This window comes from Propithecus coquereli, unplaced genomic scaffold (genome assembly GCF_000956105.1).
Source record: "Propithecus coquereli isolate 6110/MARCELLA unplaced genomic scaffold, Pcoq_1.0 Scaffold127, whole genome shotgun sequence".
NCBI lineage: Eukaryota > Metazoa > Chordata > Mammalia > Primates > Indriidae > Propithecus > Propithecus coquereli.
In genome coordinates, this window is record NW_012136858.1 from 6,956,205 (window position 1) to 6,975,331 (window position 19,127).

At 38.5% G+C, this 19,127-nt stretch overlaps 1 protein-coding gene and 1 pseudogene across 1 annotated transcript in view; one reads left to right on the plus strand and one right to left on the minus strand.

The window, feature by feature from the left end:
- Window positions 1-19,127, minus strand: part of BACH2 (BTB and CNC homology 1, basic leucine zipper transcription factor 2) — a 253,260-nt gene that overhangs the window by 212,696 nt on the left and 21,437 nt on the right. The window lies entirely within an intron of this gene.
- Window positions 8,754-9,944, plus strand: LOC105805361 (annotated as a pseudogene).

Consider the following 19,127-nt stretch of genomic DNA (forward strand, 5'->3'; position numbering starts at 1 on the left):
GATCTATATATGTGTGTGTGTGTGTGTGTGTGTGTGTGTATACATATATACACTCTTCTCTTCCTGAAAAATCCTTGCCTGCCTCAAAATTATTATTCATCTTCAAAAATCTGTGCAACACTTCCCAGGTTCCCAGCTTCCCCAGGCTACTCTAGTTTGCACTCCTTATGTACTGCCTTGTTGGAATAATTACATTTAACACACGCTATTTTATTTATATGTATGTCTGTCTTCCCAATATACTGCAAACTACTTGAGTAGAGGGACGGTATCTTATTTTTCTTATATCTCCAGTGTGTAGCATAGCACCTGGCCCATAAAAATCTGTCATCTATTGAGCACCTACTATATACCAGGCCCTATACTAAGCTTTTCACATGTTATCACATTGGGTTCCCATAACAACTCAATGAACTATTTTTTATTATCCCCTTTTTACAAACAAGGAAACTGATATTTAGGGGGTTAACATCGATGGGACTTTCTAGTTAATAAGTGGTAGAATTCCCATTAGGACTTGGGTCTCCCTGACTCTACTGCCTATGTTAGCTCCTTTGCACAAAATGTGACCGTATGAAATCTCGCCCAACTTATGCCCTGGGTAAAAGGCTGTGAAGTTTATATACAGTGCTGGAGGAGGTGTCAGGACACCTGGGTTCTCGGTTCTGCCACTGATTGACCTCAACTCTGGGCTGTCCCAGGCTTTCTCTGGGCTTCACTTTCCTCCTTAGGGAGGATTCCATACCTAACAGATTCTACATAACATCCTCTCACGATACTACACAGCTGGTAAGAAAGTATTCAGGATCATAAATCTGGGTACTCTTCCTAGTTACTAGCCTTGAAACATCTCTTCTTTTATTGAAAAACTGTTGTTTCTGAAGAGAGGATGCCAGAAGCCACTTTTAGGTAGGGTCTGGGAAACATCCACTTTTGTTCTCAGTCCGGAGCAGATACCCGGGCTCTCCCTTTTCCCAAGTGCTGCAGAACAGGATGAAGTCAGCCAAAGACACACGTTCTGTAACCACCCTTCACAGAAGAGAAAATGAACCAACCTTGTGTTTAAATAATGTGCAGGGTGTGATACCAACCGAACCTCCGCCCTCCTTCCTGGGGAAATGCAAAGTTAGCTGTGGCCTTTTCGCAAACCTCGGAGAGAATGAAATGTCAGCTGTAACACCGAATTTCCTGGCTTCATTCCACTTACCTGATCACCTTAGTATTATCTAAAACGATATTTTGGATATTAATATACTACATCTAAACATCATCCCTCACTCAGACATCATGTTACAAACAAACAGCTGAATCCTACAGCTGTTCTTGCTAGAAACAAAAAGATTCTCAACATTTTTGAAGAGAAAAAATCTGTTTGTTCACAGATGTCTCCTGAGCCACATTTATGGGGCTTGTCTATCAGTGATAGTGAGTAAACGCTAACTATACTTGTCACTCCTACTTACACACACTATTGGTTTTAAGTAACCACTCCTTCCCACCTCCCAAAAAAGACAGCTAAGAAAACAATGTTCACTTGGAGGAAGAGAAACTAAATTTCTTTTTGCTGTTCCTCTCAATCAAACCCTTGAAGGAACAAAAGTATTCACTGTGGTTAAAATACTTGTCACTCAAAAAATAGTACCCAGAAATGCCAGGAGCCTTCCTATAATTTCACTTCTATTTAAGGAGCTGTGCTGTATCAATGCTTGCATCAGGCACAAAATGCAGAGCAGCTTAATGGAATTTTGGCAATGGTATAGATGAAAACTATTAAATACATCCCACCAGTGTGTTCCTGGTAGACATGCTAGCATCAGCAGGGCTAGCCTCGCTCCACAGGGGCTACACACAGACATGGCATGTACTGAGCCTCCACTGTGAAACACATGCTGTGCTAAACGGTTTACATTTATGACTCCTTAAAATAATGGCCTTCAGAAGTAAGTATATTCTCCCCCTTTTACAGATGAGGAAACCGAGGGCTACATGAACCGCTGCAAATCATACAGCCAGTAAGTTTGCAAAAGTGGAATTTCAACAGTCAGTCAGACACAGAATACGTGAAGAAGTTCTTTAAGGGAATCAAGGAAAAAATGTGTATTCTTTTACAACCCAGGGACACACTCTAATGAGTGTTTCTATAAATTTTTAAAAAATATCCAAGGAAACTGATCATTGATGAAATGTATCCACCAAATCTAAATAAAGATTTCAAGATTTCAACAAGTAACCCCAAACTAAAAGTAGGGCATTACGAATATCAAAGAAACAAAGGTACAGCCCTTAAAAGGGGCTGGGGGTGCTAATTATCTAGGAGAATAAATATATTTCAACTACTGCCCTCTCCTGGTGGCATAACCAAAGGTATGTTTCCTTTTCTTAATGGATTTTTAAGATTTTTCACTTAACTGATCCATCAAACCCAAAAATGTAGGTAAAGAAAGACTGCATGGGGCTTTCTGAGGATGAGGCTTGGCTCTAGACTGGAGTAGAGTGCTTTCTAACTGGATAACTAAGAGAAACCATTCAGCGTCTTGTGCCTTCATTTTCCCATCAATAAAAGGGGAATAACAATGATATCTATTCTACCTGCCTCAAAGGTCATTGTGTGCATCAAACAAATAATTCGTGTGAATGTTCTTTTCAAATAGTCTAAAATCTAAGGCATTTTTTTATTAATTAACTAAAGCCATTTATTGCAACACTTATTAAAATTAAAATTGCATTTACTCTTTAATCCTACAATCCCACTCCTGGGAACCTATGCCACATAAATAATAGTAGTGTATGCAAGAACATGTACAAAGATGTTTATGACTGCAGCTTTGGTAATGATCAAAAAAACTGTGACCAAGGTAGATAACCATCAATAGGGTAATGGTATAATAAATTCTAACAGTTACACTATAGAATATTATGCACTCATTAAAAAGAAGAGATTTCAATATATTATAGTTTTTTGAGAAAAGACATAAAAAAAAGAATGGAACAGGGAGTTCCAAAAGTTTTAGTATATTTTTAAACTTTAATAATTTCAGAAGTATAAATGCCTTATACTTACATAAAACAACACCTAAAAGGTTGCATATTTAACATTTTAAAACATCAATGGTTCTTATTAAAATTCAACATAAAAACTTATGCATAAAAAATAAGAGTAAAATTTATTATTCAAAATTCACAAAACTAAATAAGTATAAAAAATATAAATAATTAAACGTTCAAATATTTCTTTTGTAAGTTTACAGCAATTATACTACTGAAATAAAACTTAACACTTTGGGAACACTCTGTATAACATTTTCATTTCTGTGAAACAAAATGACAACCCCTTGCTCCCACCGTGTGGGAGGGTGTCTGTGTGTGTCTGTGTGCGCGTGATTATACATTTATACATTTACACAAACGAGGGAAAAACATGGCAGGCTATGTGGGCAGTTAAAATGGGAGAAGAGGGGAAAGAAGGGGGGAAAGGTGGGGGGAGAGTGAGCCAGGCAAAAAATGAAAAGTTTAAGAAAAAAGGGAACTCAAAAATGTGTATGCTACTACCACACTTACGCTCTTATATAAAGTCATTTGTATTATATAAATACATAAAATTACGTGTTTTATTTATTTTTTTTAAGAAAGGAGAGAAACTTGCCCCAAGTTCCATACTGAGTAAATGGCAGAAGAACCAGAACTTGTAGGTCTCTCTGACCCCGCAGTCTAAGCTCTGAAGCATTCCAGGACCTGTACAGCTAGCAGGGCAACTATGCTCTGATCTATGGTGGTTGTGCATGATTGTGCAGCGCAAGATTCACCCACCCTGCAGTGGGCATGTCTAGGACGGAGCTCTAGACCATCACTTGTTAACCGTAGGAGTTCCTTTCAGAACAATTCATTGTCCCTCGAACCTCTAATTTCTGGGCTGGAGCATGATCGCACGATAGATGCAGTAGATCTATAGACAGATCTCAGTCATGAGGCCTTTTGGTTGATGCTGATAGCAAACCTCTGTGCCACAGACATATAATTTTGGTCACTGCTGCTATGAAATTCTTATTGATCTGTTCATCTCTGAATCAAAGACACCTTGTTTTCCTCTCTCAAGTAAATTAAAAATGAAAACATCTTGCCAATCCCTGAACATGTGACGTGCTTTCTTCCTCTAGGCCTGTCACATACTGTTCCCTCTATCTGGAATGCTCTTCATCTTTTTTCCTGCTTGGGACACTCCTCCATATTCCTGAGGACACAGCTCAATTATCTCCTTCTCCATCAAGGATTCCCTACTTCCCTCGGGCAGAACTACCCGTACCCACAAGGGTCAGGATAGGCCTCTCTTAGCAGTTCTCACCTTGGCTTTGACCATGGGCCTAGGTGCTGACCTTCCCATGGACAGCTCAAGAGCGTGGTGTCTTACTGAGCTCCATACCTTTTCTCACCCTCACCTAGTCCCAGTGGCTCGCACAGTGCTTGGCACATCACAGTCTTTAATTAAATATTGGTCCCATGAAACTGTGAGATTGAGAGCTTATTAATTCATGAGGTAGATACATAATAGGTCCAACACTCAGGCACATGAACACACAATCTTCAATGCACAAGGCCAAGAATCCCTTGCTTTTAAATAACATATAATACATCCCTACCAGTAAAGAGGATACAACTCACACAGGTGGATATTCAGTGCTGTCTTTCTCCAACTCAGTAACAGCTGGATAAGCTACAAAAAGCTCTGAAAACCCACTCAAATGTTGGCTTTAGGTGTGAAATCACACTTACAGTGTGAGGTGTGTATAAGCATTTTCGCTAATGCAGACCAAACTTTACCTCTTAAGTGCGAGATTATTTACAGAAATAATAATGACTGATATTTACATAAGACATAGAATGCATTCACTTTCAGAGACATTATCTAATCTGTGGTATGGAATAGAGAACAAATAATCAACTCAATTTATCTTTATGTTTACACTGATTTTGCAGTAGACAGTAATTAGCTGAGTTTGTGCTTTGACTACATGCCCATCCTGTAAATTGTTGACTGATTGCAGGTTCCTGCTGTGAGAAGCATGATCTGTGAAATTCTAATATACCTAATAACGCAAATATCCCTTATTATCTAGCATAGATTTAAGCAAGGCAAAAAGCTTTTTAAAAAAACTGAATTATTCTTAACAAGAATTAATTGTGAATAGTATCCCAATTAAGAAAATGGTCATTTATTCGCTCCTATTGCCATCAATGAAAGCAGGAAGAGCATTTAGCAAATCAATTTCCATAATCCTTAGATTTCAGAAAGATAAGTTCAAATGGATGAAACTGATGTTATTGGAGTAACTCACTCTCGCCGTTCTTCCTGATCTATTCCCGGAGCTCTGTGAGCTGCTTGAAATCAAGGATGTTTGACTGAGTTCTGCTAGCTGTCCAGGTTTGCTAAGCTAAGTTGGCTAATGAGTGATGGCTGGATTTCATTCCAAGACTTCACATCATCCGTGAAGCAATGGGCATGTGCTCCCATGGGAATTTCAAAGGTGCCTTTTTCTCCTAATGGGCTACATTCAGTGTGGTCTGAGAGAAAAACAAACAGCACTTAACCATGAGAGGTGGTAGAGGACGCCTTCTCTTAGTGTCTGTGTTAGACAGGAGAGGGATGTTGCCAATTTTTTTTTTGTCCACATAACTTGAATAGCTGTTTCTTCTCTTGTCTGTCTTTCTGAAATTATAAAGGGCTCTTATGTGTTGTTTATGTGAAACCAAGTATACTGACCCACAGGCAAGGTATTCCTGGAACTGCTGAAATAGCCAGCCAGATAATGATATCATTTTAGAAAGTGCCAGGCAAGAAAGCTCTGATTAACTACTGAAACATGCTCCGTGGAGATATTTGTAAATAGAATGAATGCCATTTTAACATCTCCTCTTTATCTAGGGTCCTCCTTCCTGGTTGCTATTATTGTGAGCATTTCCTCTTTAGATTCCTGCATACAAAAAAGGTTGTTTAATACAGGGAGTAAAAATCAGCTTTGGAGAAAAAGGTTATGTGTTGGCAGAGATAAGGGAAAGATTCTGAACCTCATCCAATATTTGTAGGCAATCTTACTACTCTGCTTAACCTCCCTCCGTCTGCCCCTTCGCATCTCCTATCCCACCACTTAACCAGACCGAGCTCTATACTATGGTGCTTACCTTCCACAAGAAACAGAAGTGGTAACAAGACAACCAAGTTCCTGGGGGAAGTGGAGGACCACGTGAAGTTTTGTGAGAGGGGTGGCCTCTGGGGTGATGAGGCAACTCACAAGGGATGAGCCCCAGCCCAGGGGCACATTGATTCTCCAGGATCCTGGCCTCTAGGAGGCCAAGGATGGTCTCTGTCACTCCTGCGAAGCCCCTTGAGACTCTAGCTGCTTCCAAAGTGCTTCAGGAAACATCATTTTAAGCTGGAAGGAGTATGAACTCAAGCAGTCACTTATGGTATGGTCTACAGGGGGCTGGTGATTTTTACAAGTGACCTTTCCCAACACTTGGACCATTATGTCTCTTTTCATTTGTGTGCATGAATAGAAACCCCCAGAGAATTAGCCAGTGTGTTGCAGTCAGTCGGTGGCACTATAGGATGAGTTCTTTAGAGACTGAAGGAGTTAAGAGTACCTGATTAGCTACCAGAAGCTGAATGTCAGCCGGTATGAATGGTATGTAGCTGGGCAGTTTTCCAAAACCCACGCCGTGGCTGCATATCAGGAAGACTGCTATAAACAAATGTGCATGTGTGCATGGAGCCTGATAAGTCAATGGGGGAAGACAGCACGGAACAGCCACCCAGCCTGAGGAAATATGCAGAGCTCGGTGAGTTTCCACTTTAGGTGAACAATAGCTCTATCTCGGAAACAGGTCTGGATGGGCCGGTGAACAGTTAGCATGCTCCTTTGACTTTTTAAACATTAAATGTCTGTTTCAGGGGACCAAAAGCTGGATTCTCAATTATCCTAATATTATAAAACCACAAAAATGGTGTTTTAAAAAAAATTCTCAATATGAAAACATGCAAAGATACATTAGATGAAAAAGCATGCAGCAAAACTACATTTATAGATCTCAGTTATGTAAGACATATAGATACATTTAAAAAGATATATTAAAAACATCACTAAAATATAACACTTGATAGTTTTGTCTGGGTGGTGGAATTACATGTGATTTTTGTTTTTTCCTTATACTTTATTTTACAATTTTTCTAAAATGAACATGTATTATTTTATAGTCAAGAAAAAAACAAGTTATTTAAATTAAAAAGAAAATTATCCCATGGATGAAATGACATCTGATGATGGGTTACTTGGGTTGGGAAGTCCGGAAAGGCATGAAATGGAACCAACTATGTTTATAAAATGTTAAACTGAATTTGTCTTCATGTCTACACACATTAGTAGCTTCTGTCTTACATTGTAAACTCCTCGAGAGCAAAGGCTGTGTCTAATTCTGTGCAATGTTTGGCTCAATTAAAAATGCAGATAGAACATAATTTTTATGATGATTACACAAATGCAGTTGGTTCTTGTTCATTCTGGTAGCCAGCTTGGAACATTCTTTAGTGTTATTGATGCTTGGACAGTGACTCAGAATAAGAACGTACATCCTTTCCCCCCTGTTAAAATCACAATGTGTTGATGAGCTTTTTTTGTTTGTTTGTTTTGTTTTTGTAGCATGTATATTCCTAGAGAAGACTCACCCTCTACTATAAAGAATAAAGAAAAACAGTGATTTTATCTCTTCTAGCCCACTTCAGTGTTACATAATGGATGTACTCCTAAGGATGAATTTACAGTTTGATTTTTGTACTAACTCATCTACTGGACTCACCTTTGACTCAGCTCCTGGAGTTAATATAAAATAGAAAGAGACACAGAAGAGTTTTTCCACTGAAGAAGCAATATCAAACCCAAACAGCCCTAAGTTCAACCACTCCTACAACACTGGAGTTGTATCCAACGGAGCAACTTCCGTTTAGCGTTTTCTAGAGCCCTCAAAGCTCTTCCCAATGATTCCCCAAAACATAACCAAGATTACTACACCTGCCGAACTCACTCTCAAGACGTACCTTGCTATCTATAAACAGTAGCTTTTTGTTTTTTTAGTGCAGTGGCTACAAAAAGGTACAAATGACTGTCAATGTTTCAAGGTGGTATTCTAACTAGAAATTTAAAATACAGGGCATCAAATTTGGCTTCAGTTAGTCAGTTCCTTTCAAGGTTATCATGAAACAGAGAGGCAAGCAAATGAAATTCCAGGTGCTTATTAAACTGAACCAGAGAATTCACTTTTCAAGAACTCTGTCCTCATCTCCGCAGCCCGCCCCACCCCCGCCCCATAACGGCTAACATTTATGGGATGCTCTCACCAGGTGCTTTATGTGCATGATGTAACATAATCCTCAAAAGAGCTCTGGGAAGTGGGTGTTTCTATCAGTATTTTACAGATGATAGGTTTAGAAAAGGTAAAGAAAAGGTTAGGAACTGTGTCCAATGTCCCATAACTCCTCTGTGGCCGAGCTAGGATTTGAACCAGGCCTGATAACTCCCAGGGTGCCAGATCTTAACCATTAAGGCCTTGTTGACTTCAGGGGACTAATTAAGTGTGAAATAAAAAGCAATGGATAAACACAATCATTTCACTTTTAATTTGAGTCTGTTCCTCCCCGCCTCTGGCTGCTAGCAGGACCCATCTCTCACTGCCGCTGAGATCCTGTGTCATCATCACCCACCCCAAGCATGATGCCCCCCAAAAGGGGAGGTGATGGAAGTAAACCACCCCTAATCATTGGAAGATTTGGAACCTCACTGCAAATTGGTATTGCTGGATTGCCAAATGTTGGGAAATCTACCTTCTTCGATGTATCAACCAATAGTCAGGCTTCAGTGGAAAACTTCCCATTCTGCACTATTGATCCTAATGAGAGCAGAGTACCCGCGCCAGATGAAAGCAGTGACTTTCTTTGCCAGTACCACAAACCAGCAAGTAAAATCCTTGTCTTTCTAAATGTAATGGATATTGCTGGCCTTGTGAAAGGAGCTCACAATGGGCAGGGCATAGGAAATGCTTTTTTATCTCATATTAGTGCCTATGATGGGATCTTTCATCTAACACGTGCTTTTGAAGATGATGATATCACGCATGTTGAACAAGTGTGGATCCTATTCGAGATATAGAAATAATACAAGAAGAGCTTCAGCTTAAAGATGAGGAAATCATTGGGCCCATTATAGACAACCTAGAAAAGGTGGCTGTGAGAGGAGAAGATAAAAAACTAAAACCTGAATATGATACAATGTGCAAAGTGAAATCCTGGGTGATAGATCAAAAGAAACCTGTTCATTTCTATCATGACTGGAATGACAAAGAGATTGAAGTATTGAATAAACGCTTATTTTTGACTTCAAAACCAATGGTCTACTTGGTTAATCTTTCTAAAAAGACTACATTAGAAAGAAAAACAAATGGTTGATCAAAATTAAAGAGTGGGTGGACACATATGACCCAGGTGCCTTGGTCATTCCTGTTAGTGGGGCCTTAGAACTCAAGTTGCAAGGATTGAGTGCTGAGGAGGGAAAGAAGTATCTGGAAGCGATCATGACACAAAATACTTTGCCAAAGATCATTAAGACTGGGTTTGCAGCACTCCAGCAAGAATACTTTTTCATTGCAGGCCCAGATGAAGTGCGTGCATGGACCATCAGGAAAGGGACGAAGGCTCCTCAGGCTGCAAGAAAGATGCACATAGATTTTGAAAAGGATTCATTATGGCTGAAGTAATGAAATATGAAGACTTTAAAGCAGAAGGTTCTGAAAATGCAGTCAAGGCTGCTGGAAAGTACAGACAACAGGGCAGAAATTATATTGTTGAAGATGGAGACATTATCTTCTTCAAATTTAACACACCTCAACAACCAAAGAAGAAATAGATTTTAGTTACTGCTCAGAAAAATGTACAACTTCCAGAAGGCATGTAATTTTTTAAAATTAAAATTTCTGAAAACCAAAGGGAAAAATAAAGTTGGGGAGATGGGAAATCTTCTACAAATAATTTTTGTTTTAAAATTAAAATATTGTACACCTCCAGTGAAATGCAAGTTCACTAAATGTGAACAGCTTTGCTTTTCATGTGATTAAGACCCTACTCCAAATTGTAGAAGCTTTTCAGGAACCATATCACTCTCATGATACTTCATTAATCTCCATCATGCATGCTAAGCATGACACATTTGACAGTGAGGACAATGTGGCTCGCTCCTTTTTGAATCTACAGATAATGCATATTTTACAGTACTCCAGATGTCTACACTCAATAAAACATTTGACAAAAACAGCAAAAAAAAAAAAAAAAAAAAATTGAGTCTGCCACATGTACATTGTTGGTTTTCCTCTGTATTAAGCACAATGTCCTGTAAAAAAAGGTTACAAATTCTGCCAACAAAAGCCTCCTGGGGGAAACTAAAAACATATACTAAAGAAATAACTCAAGTCTCTTACTGAGAACATGGCAATACTGAGGCTTGGGTGTGGTCACCTGAGAGATCTGGAGGAAACCTAGAGACAAAATTTACTGACTTTTCTATTGCACAATAGAATCTTTCTGTGGAAAGCACCCCCTAACCGGAAGTATCTGTCAAAGTAAAAATAAACCAGGTTAACCAGCATCTAAAAAATACATTGTAAGTAGGATTCATATTTCTCTCATTTGCTACTGTACATGAATACTTTTAGTTTCTTGGTCTTATTAAAAAAAAAAAAAAAAAAAAGAAAGACACAAAACACTTAACTTTTCTGCCCAATCTGCAGAACTCTGACAAGCACTGACATCATTTTATAGTAATGAAGCAGAGGAAGCCAGCTGAGGGCTTTGGAAGGCCCCTTCTTTGGGGTCTGCTCCTGCTAACTGATGGGCCACCAGGAGGCCAGGCCCACTGAGGACTTGGCTTTGCACAAAAAAGAAATCATTTCTATCTGTTCACATAGACATAGGTCATAAAAGCCAGACTGACAGATAAACTGGAAGGCTTACTGATCAATTTACACAGAGAAATAGAATTTCCCAGAAGAGTAGAATACTGGAGTCAGGTTATTCTTTTTATATATTTTTTAAATTAAAACATTTACCGAGCACCTACTATGGGTCAGGATCTGTCCTAGGCACTCTCACATTAGTGATTTCAATGAGCTCTCCAACAACTCTTTGAAGTATTTTTTTGTATGTGTGCATTGCAGAGTGGAGGAGGCTGTGGACTGGAGAGGCAGAGGGACTCCACGGAGGTCATGCAGTTAGATGAGCAGTGCAGCTCCCAGCAGAGCTGAAGTCCCCCTGTGCTAAGGCCAGAGCTCTCACTGTTGGGGAAAAAGTGAAGTTCAGAAGGTGCTGGCAAGAGAGCTCAGTAGTCCTAGGCTGGTGTCATCAAGCCTAAAGGCTTACAACGTATTAGTAACATACAGTGGCCAGGTGGTCTGCAATAATCAGGAACATCCCTAAAAATGTCAAGCTCCCCAACTCCTTCTGGTGACTGTCATATAGACCAGCTGCCAGCTGTTTGCTTCTGAATGAACATGTTAGAAATTCTAACATGTTAAGTTTAATTAACATTATCTGTATTTATTTATTTATTTATTTATTATTTCGGATATGATATCATCACCTGGACCATGGAGTTATCTAAGCAGAGGTGATCATCTGGGAATTTTATACATAGCTAATTTCAGCCATGTTTATGTTGATTTGTGATAGTTTCAGTTTTAAATGATATTTTTCTGCCACTGTTCCTTGAAATTCAAATTTTGAGGGTATTCATTATTTGGTAACCGGGCACTGATTTATTTTTATCTATTAAAAATACATGTATAACTATATATGGTACAAAAAACATGTCCCATACTGTGTACTCATTCATGACTAAAAGAGGCACTGATCATTTGTAAACTTACTCTAGTCAACTGAGTCAAAATATATAATTAATAACACTTCATACTTTTTTTTCTGTTCCTACTGAAAAATTTGATATAGTTACTTCATATTACCAGTCTAGCTCAGACAACTCTAAAAAGTGATTTATAATCATGAGAGGTTCATGTTAAATAGCTATAATAAGGATTGGTGGCACTAAAATGAAAAAAAAAATGCAAAAGGGGGCTGAGTATTTATGTTTTCAGCATTGATTAAAAAATAAATTAATTAAATCAAATAACAACAGTTTCCAAAGGCCACCTCTGAACATTTTACTTCCTCTTGACTTTGAATTGTGGGCTCAACCTAGATAATAAATTTCAACAGTAACTGTTCATAGCAACTTTGCAGACAAATAATAAATATTATTGTGGCCTACCATGATTACTCTCTTTTTACAAAGTTTCCTAAGGAAACAGAGCCAAAATGCTTAAAATTTAAGCAGAAGTTGGAAGAGTAAATGGTTGAAAAACACACCTGTAGACATTTATATCAAGGAGTCAAAAGCAAATTTTAAAAATCTACCAACAGAAAAAAAAAGAAATAGAATTTCTGGAAAGAATTAATAGTATAGGTAAATTTCATTGATTTTTTTTAAAAGGCATATCTAAACATCCAAGAAATGGTCTTTGTCTATTTTAATTGAGCCAGGATTTTCTGGAGCGTAGTAAAGTGTCATTTCAATACAGTGACTACACAAGTCACACTTCAAGAGTGGGCTTCCATAGCTTCGAACTAAATAGCTGGACAGGGGACATTACTTAATTCTCTTTCTTCCCTTCCAAAAGGGGAGGTGTGAGAGTGTTTTCCTTTATCTTTCCATCTGTTTATCTACAACAGGGCTCTTGCTTCAGGCTGGTTAATCTGCTGAGCCATGCATGACACATATGAGGAGGCTCTCTCTGGCAGGACAACATGCTCGCTACACTCAGGGTACAACCGCAAAAGGTGTATCATCTCACCTCTGAGGCCTCCGCTTCCTCGGTGTAGAAACTGGTCTGTGAACTGAGCATTTTTCAGGCACTAACATTCCAAATGTCTGAGATTCCAAATAGGAAAGTGCTATTTTAAATGACTCTTTAAACTACCATTGCAGATAACTACAAGAAATGTTCGGCCTGAAAAAATGTTCATTCATCACTAAATTGTGACTCACTTCTAATTGATTTACTATTTCTGCTCTTCTGCCAGTAACAGATTTTTGTCACCATCCACAAACATTCCGTAACACTTATCTCAGAGAGCAGGGAAGCAGTTGTCTACAGTACAAACACTCTGAGTTTCCCTTCCATGTCACACTGCAGAAAGGGAGGATGCATTTATTTTCTCATCTATCCTGTACATGATAGTCTGTGTATAATAAAATTTATAGAAAACTAGAATGCTAGAAGACTTCAGAGATAACCTGGCCTATTGATTTCTTTGTGTGCCAAGCCCCTTAGAGAATCTGAGGTGAGGTATGAACCATTCTTTCTCCAGGAAAATACATATGCACACCAAGTATTATATTCACTTCCCAGCATTTTACAGACATCCTCTGAAGGTGACCTAACCTAAGACACCAGGCTAACAGCTCTGATCTAATCCCGCTACTTCATTTTGCACATGGAGACACCAAATTTCAAACAGCAGATGTGACTTGGCCACAGTCACTCAGCAGAAACCATAAGCAGAGTAAACTGGATGAAACTTACAATGATGCAGATATCCCACAACTCAACCATCAGAAGTCAGGTTTATCATTGTGCTAGGAAAGGTGAAAAGATGAAGTGTTTTGAGAGGAATATATCTTTCCTTTATCTTAGGGTTCTAGCTGAGCTTCTCTCTGGAAAACTGGCAAGTTTTCTTTATCTTCTCCCTAGGCCAGGCCCACCCATGGCTTGAGGCTGCCTTTTTCTGTGTTTGCCTCTGAAAATCAGAACCTGGGCATATTTGGAAAGGGGATGAAGTGTGACAGTATGAATTATAAACCAGTTTTAAGGAACTCCAACTAGAGTTCTAAAGAATCCTAATTTGGTCACATAATGGATATTTAAGAAGTATTCTGAGTCAAAGACTGCTCATTTACCTAGAAAGTGGTCGTCTACTAACTTGTCAAGTAAAAGTTCTAGAGGCCTGCTTTAATGATTAGATGGAACTAATTTCCAGCTACTACGTTAACTTATTCACTTGCAAATGGGTTGCTTGTTCTTTCAAGAACTGAAACATTAATCCTGGGATTTAGCATGTGCTTTTGCCTTGCAACTTCATTCAATATATTGCAAATTTAATTCAACAAAATATTCTCCAGAGGAGGCAATGTGACAGAATAGAAATGTGCATGGGTTTTGGAGTCAATAATACTCAAATTTGAACATTGGATCTGCTTTATCTAGACATGTGATATTGGGCTCCTTATTTAAGGGTCTCTGAGTTCCTCCCTCTGTAAAGCAGGAATAATACCACCTGGTTTGCAAGTTGGCTGTGAAAATTAACAATAATATAGTCATTGTATAGGACCTCATGCAATGCCTGGAAAACATTAGGACTCAATACAATGGTAATAGTTGAAAATAATGATTATTTGTCAAATATCTACAAAGGGAAAAGTTCATCCTAGACTTGTTTCCAAAATCTGAATTCATCACATCTAAATGAATGAGGATTGAATTCATTCTTAAAATGACTCAAAATACTTGCTTCAGATTATTTTGACATACTAAAAACTGTTACCCTTAAAAATGAAAAGACCACTGTTCAAATGACTACTTTTACTAAAGTACCACTGCCAGGTTTTATGACCCAAAGGAAATCTACAGTAAGTACCACAGATGGGCTTTAAGTCCTTAGGTAAAAACAGTGTTTTAAAAGTAATAGAACAATAACACAGCAAGATAGTGGTTTCTTGACATGAAACTTTATGACTAAAATCTTAAATTAAATATTATGGCTTAGTATTAATGTGTTTTCATACTACCTACCAAGTTTTTCAGATGGCACCTACTTACCCTTTTCAAATTGCTCTCGCACTCTTTTTCATGGGAAATTTCTTACAAATTGCTTTGAGAAGCAAAAAATTTACAGTGGAAATTTTTTTTTCCTGAGTCCCCTTTTTTAGAATAAACCTATTCAACAGGCAAATCTAAATAATTTTTAGCAGTTCTAAATGCAGAGAATTCATAACTTCTAACTGTAATTGAAAAGGAACATACAAAGCAATTATTTAGTCACTTATAAAAACCCACGTTCAACTTTCAAAATAATGACTAACCTGATAGGAGAGACAAGACTTTCATAATTAAATACTAAAGTCTAGCCATGTGAAATAAGTACTGTAGGTTACATAATTGTCCTCTGCATCCATAATATTCTTTTTACCCTCTTGGATATATTATCATTTTTCAGTACTAATAGAACATGTAACAAAAAAGTTATTGTACTATAGGAAATCATTCTAACCACAAGCTAAATTTTTGGCTGAGAGTAAAACCTCATTAATTTCATGAAGAGAAAAGGTTCCCATTAGTAGTGTAAATAAAATTCCCTTGAAAATATATTAGATTCTCAAGAAAACAAACAGTAAGCAACCATAAGAACTCATTTACATATAATACTTGGAGTGTTAACTGAATGAATTCCTACCCAAGCTAGAGTGGGATTCTCAAACTTGGATACTTTTATAACCTCTTTGAGTATTCTCTGATAGGTTTGTGCAGGAGCACTGGAACAAACAGGAAACACCAGATATACTTTTCTAGGAAGATGGGATGGCTCATATGAACCTGTATATATCTGCAGTATCTAGCACAGGCACTACTGAGCCAGGGGCTACACTTCCCTGGCCACCTTGCATTCAGGTGGAGCCGTGTGACCAGTTCTCACCAAAGGAGTATGAGGAGAAAGGATGTTGCCTTATTTCAGGGCAACTGTGATTAAGAAGTGAGTGTTCCTTCTCCCTTTCCACTAGCTAGGTGCAGACCATCACAAGCCTCAAAGATGGTGTTATAGGTTGACTATGTCCCCCCAAGAATTCTTATGTTGAAAACCTAGTCCCCAGTACCTCAGATGTGACCTTATTTGAAAACAGGACCATTACAGATGTAATTAATTAGTTAAGATGAGGTCATACTAGAATAGAGCGGACCCACTAATTCAATATGACTGATGTCCTCATAAAAAGGGAAAAGTCGGACACGGCCAGGAATAGGGGGAGGATGATGCGCAGAGACACAGGGAGAAGACGGCCATGTGCAAGGCAAGGAGACAGCCCTGGAACAGACCCTTCCCTCAGAGTCCTCAGAAGGAATCAAGCCTGCCAACACCTTGGTCTCAATTTCTAATCTCCAGAATTGTGAGACGATAAATTTCTGTTGTTTAAGCCACCCAGTCTGTAGTACTTTGTTACAGCAGCCTGAGCAAACTAAGACAGATGGTGAGGCCAGAAGACAGAAGAAGACTGAGTTCAAGATTCCTGAATCCCCTCTGAATAAAAGCACTTCACTGCTCAGAAATACTTACACTGGATTGAGAGTTGAGCAAGAAAGGAAACTTTCTTTGTGTCAAACCACTCAACTTTGAAGGCTTGTTTGTTAAAGCAGCTAGGATTACCTAATACAGGATTTAATTAATTTAATTGACAAGAAATTTTAAGTTATTTTCCATGAAAACAAACATATCACAGAGAACAATGTAATTTCCATGTAAAATTTTAGGACAAAAGGAAACTTCAAGGAAAATTTGAGTTTCTAGGAAGATATTTTGGGGTAATTCCCCCTAAATACTCTACAGTGTACAAATTTACTCTTGTGCCCATAGAAGTAAAATTTCCTCAAGGATTCTAAATAAGTCGCTTAATTTTTTTTGTTGTTTCAAATACAGAGGAGCATGTCTCCCAAGTTGCCCAAGTATATAAAGTTTACTTGGGTACTAAGGATGAGAATACCGTAAAATGAGGTCTCAGCCTTTTCCAAAGTTCTCAATTAAAGCTATGTTTAATCAATCTGAAGAGAAGTCACTATGTTGTAACACCTTCTGTCCTGGAATATAGACAAAAAAATGCACTCCTTTTATGATAGGGTAATTAACATGGAATAAATACTGTAAATTTTTTTAAAAATTTTTTTCTTGCATGAATTAAAAACAAAGGACAGATGTCCTAGCTAAGACATAGAGTTGTAGTTCAAAATACCTCAAAAGCTGAGCTGGCAGCTGGATTCTCATGTTTATAGAAAAGCAAGGATGATTCAGCCTGAGCTCAGCTCAATTTAGATCACGGCATCTATATTCAAAACATATGCGAGATGTGGCAGCGGGTTTCCAGGTCATGTCTGATCCAAGACCGAGACTGGAGACCACTCACCAGAACAATTCCAAATGGAGAAAGTGCCTGAGAGAGACAGACAGATCTCAAAGGCATTTGGATGCCCATTCCCAACTGTTAGGAACAGGTCATATCAGCATTTCCTGCATCTGGCAACCATAAGCAGGTGCTGCAGAGAGTCAGGGTGAGGCGCCCAAGGATGACACTGAGCAGCTTTGTCGTGACATTCAGCTTTGTCATGGTCAGAAAACATCCCTCACCAATGACTTCTTTCCTGAATGGCTATTGTTCACATTAAACTATGTGAATCCAGTAATAAAATGGAAAACCTCAGAGAGTACACATTTCCTGGTAAGATCCATGTTTAACTTTGCTTTGTTTCAAAGAGAAAAACTGTAGTAACGGAAGAGGAAAGAAATTTAAATGCATTTTTTTCTTGATAAGAAGAAATCATAGCCACAGTAATTCTAATAGAGGATACGTACTGACATCTAAAAGAAGAGGGATAAACCAGTGGTACAAAATCTCCCCAGCCCAATTCTAATCTCCATCAGAATTCACTTTGTGCCTTCCTTGATTTTTCTTGGATATGGTATGTCCAGAATGCTGGTGATTCTGCAGCTATGAATTTTATGTGCAATAAAAAAATCCTTCCCCTGCTGCTTTTCATCACCTCCCCCTCCCCCATCTCTCTTCCTCTCTCTCCTTCTTGTCTCTTTGTTGTGAATGTCAGGGCTGTCAGTGTCACAGCTGACATGATTAGCGTTTCTGACATTACACCAAGAAGCAGACAGAGAGTGAGGAGAGCCGGTGGAGGGGAAGGGAGTTACAAGGCGTAGCCATTTAAAGAAGTCCAGGGAAAAAAAGAGCCCAATCCCCTTTCTCTGAGGTTCCTTGATTACAGCAGTTTATAAATCACCTCCGATTTTTCTCATTTATCCAATTAGTCCGTTTTCCTATTCCTCTGGAGATCCCTAAGGTGTGGATCTATTCTGTGAGATCAAAGCCAGTGGCTCTAATAACAGATAAGACGAAATTTGTGATTCAGCGGATTCTAAGGCTGTGAAGTGTAACAATCAGTGCACTTTGGGCAGATAGTGCCAGTCCATTTCGAGTATCGATTCGCTGCACTTTGTCACTCTAATGATGTTATCTCATTAAAAGAGATAAATGCCCCACTGTTCCTCTAAGAGCATCTGCTTCTTACTCTTCTCTCTTCTTCGACAGCATGGCTCTCAGCAGCAGCACATTAACATCAAATTGAAACCCAGTGCAAGGCGTGGCTACAGAGCTGCTTAAGGCTTCTTTTTAACTGCCTTTTCCCATTTCCGACCCTCTTCCTGACCCCCCACAACAGTCCTCCATACGGACAAGCAATATAAAGAGAAACAGATGTAGAAAGTAATCATAACAGAAAGCGTTTATTGAGTGTCTATTATGTGGATACGCCACTGCATCAACATTTAATCTATTTATACCACCACCTTGTGAGATAGGTAGAACCATTCTCAGTGTGCAAATGAAGAAAGAGAATTTGATGTTAAGCAACTTACCCAGGATTACAAAGGTAATGAGAGGCTGGGCCACAATTTGAACAAGGGTCCATCCAATGCAAGTATTTTTTTTATTTTAAATCCCCATTTTCATTCATGGAACAAATAAGAAAATATGATTGCAACTTGATTAGAATAGGTAGAAAAAAGTGTAAAAGAAGGTGGCAATTATTCTTCAGCCTGCTAATACCCAGGAACAAAATGCCATAGGCAGTGCATGGTTTTGTTTCAACAGATTTCTTATTAAATAAAAAAGGTAGCAATTTTCCATAATGAATGTTTTATACATTATTCCTTTGTG